Here is a 6,488-nt window from a genome sequence, read left to right as displayed (position 1 = left end):
AGTTGTGACTTCACGGCTTTACTATTGGCGGAATGCGTGAGTTAGATGCTACTGTTAGCTTTACACAAAGTTGTAGTGGCTTTCGGACTCGTGCGTTCTGCCGATGGTGGGGCCGCCAGTCACAACATCCAAATGCTCGCAACGATATGGTGTTCTGTCCACAAAGTATCGTGGTTTTCTTGAGAGCCAGTTGTTAGTCTCCACGGCACGATGCTCCAAAGAGGCGCTTAGCGGAAATAGAGAGGACAACATCTGAGCTCACCCGGGATAAGATGCACTTGAACTGAGGGAGAAGGAAATTTCTACCCTCCAAATAGAATATAAGATGAATGAGCTGTAAAGCTAGATATGAGATTAGATTTTAAGGAATACGGCCTGGCCGTCATTACGAAATAAAAACAAAGAGGAGTATTGCAAGCTTCTTAAGGAAGTCTGCAATCATAGTAGAATCTTGTACTCAGTTAGGGGAAATTTACCACACGAACTTTGCAATCAACAGTGGAATTTTTACTGAGTATTTGGTCCTCTTTTATTCATTCCGCAAAATCCATGTCACCCAATAGTTTCTGTACATCAGCACGCGAACGTCATCATCAGTAATGATATTCAAACTTAAATGGGTTTAGCGGATTTTAAAAAAATATTAGAAAAATTAGTTGAATTATTGCTTTTTAAACCAAAACTGATTGCAAAGTTCCACAGCTAAACATTCTGTTTCCAATTCCTGTATAGTATTGCATGGCTCGACAATGGGTTTGCTATATCCCGCCCTCCATTTGAAACATTCCCCCGAGTGATTCTACAATTCCATTACATGCTGCAACACTGCTACACTAGCTATTACTATTAATATATTTTAAATTAATACACTAAATCATTTATTCTATTTTATTTATTATTTAATACGACCGCACTTCGACGTATTGTCAACACAATGTGTGACTGGAACAAAGAACATTAATAATAAGGCATTTCATCCTTTTTCTTTGCCGTATCCCGGGCATGCTCGGTTAATACACTAAATGGTGATGAAATTATTTTTAATCGTTTATTTTAATAAATTTTACAATAATTATGAATGGTATAATAATTCCTACACACGTCAGGGACGCAATTTAAAAATTTAAAAAGAATAGTTTCTTCATTTTTCGTTTAAAATGAACGTGACACATACAGAATATTTGATTACCCTGCACCACATTCTACAACGGACACACATCACATGTCGCATCACTTGCTTATTGACAAGTTTGATTCATTGTCCATAGTTCCCATTTCATGCTAATAAAATTTACAACCTGCGTCGTGCGTCACAGCAACAGCGCAGCGCAGCACATACCAAGTTCGCTTCCATGCAATGCATTTTACTGCAGCACTCGCCGCTCGCAAAACTTTTATTTTTGCGACACAAAACTTGGCAACTGGGACGCTCTAACACGATTTGTCAATTGTTATACTGCAGAGTCCATTCGCCGGCAGAGATTTCAGAGCGTGACTCCAAGCATTTCCCTCCATCGGCGAGAGGGAAAATTCGAAGCTTGGAATGCCGTCTTGGCAAGCTCGATGATGATGCTCGGAACCAGTGGTCCCCATTCGATGCCACTATTCGTATATAGTGGCAGCGATCGGGTTGTTTCGCTTCCGGCGACTAGAACCAACTACACCGCTGGTCAACATCAATTTAAAAGACGTTTCAATCTCTTTGATATGAAGCGGTGCTGCAGTAATGTGTGTCGTCGGATGCAGCAGCATCGGCGAGGCACGAAAAAAGGCAAGAAAAACAAATAAACCATCGTTTTCCAGTGCAACGCGCGCGTGTGTGTGTGTGTGTACTGCAGTGGCGGTCTTAGAGGGAGAGGAACCAATGGCAAATGTGTTGTGCACGCGGCAGGCACGCTACTACCGCAATATGTCACACGGATGGATCGATGCTGAAAGCGCCAGAATTGGAATTGGAAATCAAACGACGGCAAAAAAAAAAAAATAACACAACGAGCGGATTACCCGACCGAGGCGCGTAAGTAGAGCAGTTCCGGGAGGTTTATTCGCACACGGGGAGGTCGGTGTCGCACGAGTACGTGCGTGTGCCTGTGTATGTATGTTGAATTATTATCCGATTGACCTGCTTCTGCCAGTCCCGTTTGGATGGGCTGGTAATAACACTTTTTACTAAGCGAACTAGATTTTACTAGTAATATGAATGGTGTTCTGATAAGAAATTCTTTCAGAAATATGTGCAACATTAACACTAGAAATAGCAGATCAATTAGTTTGACTGATCGTGTACTTTTCAACTACAATTTTTATTTATTATAAATCAACATGTTCCGGGCGAGGCGGCCTGGTGGTGTAGGCGACAACGGCGCCGGTCTTCAAACGGCAGGATCGGGGGTCCTGCCCCGTCCGGACCGTTCTCCTGTAGTGGAGATTGACCATCCAACTGCGTGGTATCGGAGAGTCTAGTAAGCCATTACGATGGCCGGCATGACCTTAGAGGTCGTTAAGCCAAGACGAAGAAGAAGAATGCCGTTCCGTTCCTCCAATTTTTTTTATAAAACATTGTTTATTTAAAACAACTTAAAAACTAGTTTACAAAAGAAAAGTTGGGTTTATGTAGGGACGGCATTTAGGTTTTTCCAAAGAACATTTAAGGATATTTTCATCAATCACAGCATTGTTGTTTCCAATGATGTGGATGATGTAGTTTGCAAACAAACATAGGATGGCAGTCCTCTTACTTATGCTAATGTGACTTAAAATAGGTAAGGGGAGGAAAGGGAAGTTTAGGTTGTGGTTTGGGACGATGACTTCGACTACGACTTGGCGCACAGGGCAAACTTGTACTCCTGAGTCTCTGGCTGGGAGCAGACTGAGCAGGCTGAAGGAGCCCGATTCATCCTGTCGAGCTGTGCACCAGCAAATACAGTATCGAGCGTTGGTCGGATGAAAGTCTGTAACTGGTGACGTTTTTCCACATCTATCGCCAATCCGTAGAAGGTGACTCCATAGCCATTTTGGAGTCTGGAAGTCTGTAGACCATCATTTGCCGCAAACTTTTGGTTGAGACTGTAGGTACCGGATGGTATGCGAGCTGCTGGATTACCGCCCGAAGGCACGGACACATTGTGGCAATGGAGCCTTTATTTGAGGGATTTCCAGCACAACCTATGTGCTGAGCCCCGATTCTCAGGTAACCCTGCTCTGCAACGTACTTAATCACCAGCAACGCTGTTGTGGTAATGGCGGAAATGTGAAGATTTAGTCCAACTCGATTGCGTGGATAATGGAACGATCGAACCTAGGTACAAATAAAAACACAAAGCAGGTCTTTCGCAACTAAATTCTGTTCTCCAGGAGGGTTTCAAAACGTACATCCAAAAATGTCTTTTTTCTTGTATAAAGTTTGATTACATTATTACGAAAGCATTGCTTAAAGAAACATAGCAAATGTTAACGCATAGTCCAATTTTTCTTTAAATAATAAACCGAAAATTTATGTTTTGGTAAAACTTATTATTATTATCTTTCGGGAAATTGCTGCCCTTTATTGTTGTGTAGACGAGTAAACTAGACAACTGCTGCCAATTCCTCAACAGTACTACACAGACGGATCCTCTTCGGAGGCGGGCCAGGGCTTCGGTGTATTTAACACATCCGGACCAGTATTTTATATTTACTGATAACCTCAGCGCTGTCAAAGCAATGAAATCCATCGAGGCATTAAAGAGAGATTACTTTATACAAAAAATACTAAATATTCTAAGCTCTTTGTTCAATGAAGCATTCCGAGCATCCGAGAAAGCGGACTCCTTGGCCAAACGAAGTACCTCCGATGGCAGCATTTTTGAGAGGTCGATTCCCCCTCACATGATGGTCGAGAGTTATGTCGAACTATTATTATTTCGTTTCTGTAGTAACCTTACAAGTTTATTGTGGATATCCGCTCCATGCGTCAGGGTCGCCAGCGAAAACATTGGATCTCTCGCCCGGGATAAGGTGCACATGAATTGAGGGAGAAGGAAATGTCTACACTCAAAATAGGATATAAGTTTAATGAATTGTAAAGCTAGATACAAGATTAGATTTTAAGGAAAACGGCCTGGCCGTCATTACGAAATTTAAAAAAGTGTACAAATACTAAAATGATCTTAAAAATTGTTTACTTGGTATTCACCGATCATTTTGACTGGTCGCGTCAGACTTGCACACACGTCAAAATCTGCCAACACAATGGCAGATTAAAAGTCGTAATTAGAATCTATTCTACGGCCATTAAACAGAACCATCCCGCTGCTCAGAAATGTACACCTGATCCAATCACGCGATGATACACATCGTCGGATCGCTCGATGCAAAACAAATCGCCCGTTACCCCATCACACGCCCCAGCGTCTCGTTGCTGGCGATGGGCTTGCACTTGTTTGCTCCTCTCTCGCGGTGCAATTGTACCGCAAAACTATTGTTGTTAGTCGTGCTTCGTTCGTGTTGCTGTCAACCCTTACAGCGTATGCTCGATAAGCCTCACATTGCGAACAAATCGTGTGAGGGCGCTGCAGTAATAATAATAACGCTCGACGGTAAAATAAATTATGAAATGCACACACACACACACAAACACACACAGGTGCACCTAATGCACAAAGTGCCCGCGTGCATATACCCTTTTTATCGGTCGGTGCGCATCTCTACGCGGGAAGAAAGAAAGCACAACAAAGCAGCATTCCGCGAGTCACGCACGGTGCGCGCGCTGCAACGCTTGGCACACGTGTTTGCGATCGTCTAACATCGCGCCTCGGCGAGACGCGATCAGTTGCCAGACACGTTTCCGTGCTTCTTCAAATGATAATGATGGTGATTAGTCCTCTGTTGCAGGTTGCTTTCCCTCTCCTTCAACTTGCCATCAGCTTCATAGGCGAAATATTCGCAAAAGAGGGAGAGATCCCCTCCTTACAAAAGGTATGATAAATGTTGAGCATAGTTCTTCTGAGATCTGCTTAGCATGCAAACAGTCGACAAGACTCTCAAATTTTGTCCAGGCAAACTTCAAATACTTTCCAGCAAACCATTTTGCTCATCTGACTGTTTGCAGTGTAGCAACTGCGTTTTAAGCTACGTCAGTAAACAGAACCTGTGAACGAGAGCCAATAAGGTGCAGCTGAGATCACGGCAAATGGAAGCAAAGCATCCCCTCCCCGCTGAGTCGTAGCTTTTCCACCCAAATGCGGTCATTCACAACGTGATCACCGGAACGTGACCAGCAAAAAGGTCACAGCACAGCAAGCGGATCCGTCGTAAATGCGTCGCGGTAACAACCGAGAGATGATGATGCAGGAAGATTCTATCATTTCGCCATTGGATGTACACACTCAATCGTGTACAGCTCTAGCAGTGCACGGCGCATCGTAACTATGTCACGGTTGAAGCTTATTTTAATGCGAAACTGGAATGAAAATCAATGATCTACAGGTGAACAAAACAAAAATCTGTCCTTTCCTTTAACAGCTAATCAGCACGAGTTAGCGCCAAAGGGGCGGTCAAAAATTCAAGCAATTTGTACAAATGCGCTGATTATGTGCTGGCCGGATTTTTGTAGCTTTCCACAAATATTTCTTCTACATGTTAACGCAAACATTTTCCGGCGTTGTTTGGTGGTGGTAAGTACAGTTTCTCTTTTCCTTGCGGGTTCCCGTTTCGTTTCTTTCTGACCATATGGTTCATCGGTAACGCAACGTTAAGCAAACGCGGCCATAGCAAAAAACAGAGCTACCACATCGCACCGCGGTCAGGTTGATTGAACCCCGCAGTCTGGGTTGGTGCTTGCCAAGAGCAACTCGCGCAACGGTTTCAGCGATGAACGTAACGCTGGGAAAAGGTTGGGCAGGGGGGGGGGGGGGGGGTAGGTTTGGTGTTGGTGCACACCAAAACGGTTGAATAACAGGAGAAAGGTAGTAGTAAACACCTACTAGCAGCCCACCGATAGCGCTAGTAGATCACTTTTCCTTACCATTGCGCGTCCGGCGAGACGGTGCGCGAAGGCAAGGAAAGCTTAAAAACCCGACCATCATCGGGGTGTGGGGGAGGGTCCCGGTTGATAAGAAAAGTGAGAGGAACAAATGCACCAGACTCAACGTGAATAATGATGCATCTTGGTGTGCGTTCAACATTTTGATCGGTATTTAACGCGCTCGTGCTATGTGGCGGGCGGGTTTTTGCAATTAAAAAATCAAATCCCACCAAATCCCACCGCAACGGTGCAAGTTCCGTGACGGTTCACTTCCGATAAACGGGAATTGAAATCAACGATTAGTTGCGCATGACGGGCAATTGGACGAACGAAGGAAAAAAGTAAAGATAGAAAGCAAACATTATATTGTGCTTTGAGTGTGTGTGTTTCTTTGCTTTTACGAACATATTTTATTCAACGCTATGCTTCACTTGGTAGATCGTAATTTATTGTAGCTTAATTGAATTATTTAACTCACCCAAAG

Source organism: Anopheles maculipalpis, chromosome 2RL, assembly GCF_943734695.1.
Source record: "Anopheles maculipalpis chromosome 2RL, idAnoMacuDA_375_x, whole genome shotgun sequence".
In the NCBI taxonomy this organism is placed as follows: Eukaryota; Metazoa; Arthropoda; class Insecta; order Diptera; family Culicidae; genus Anopheles; species Anopheles maculipalpis.
Note: the sequence above shows the minus strand (reverse complement) of the source record.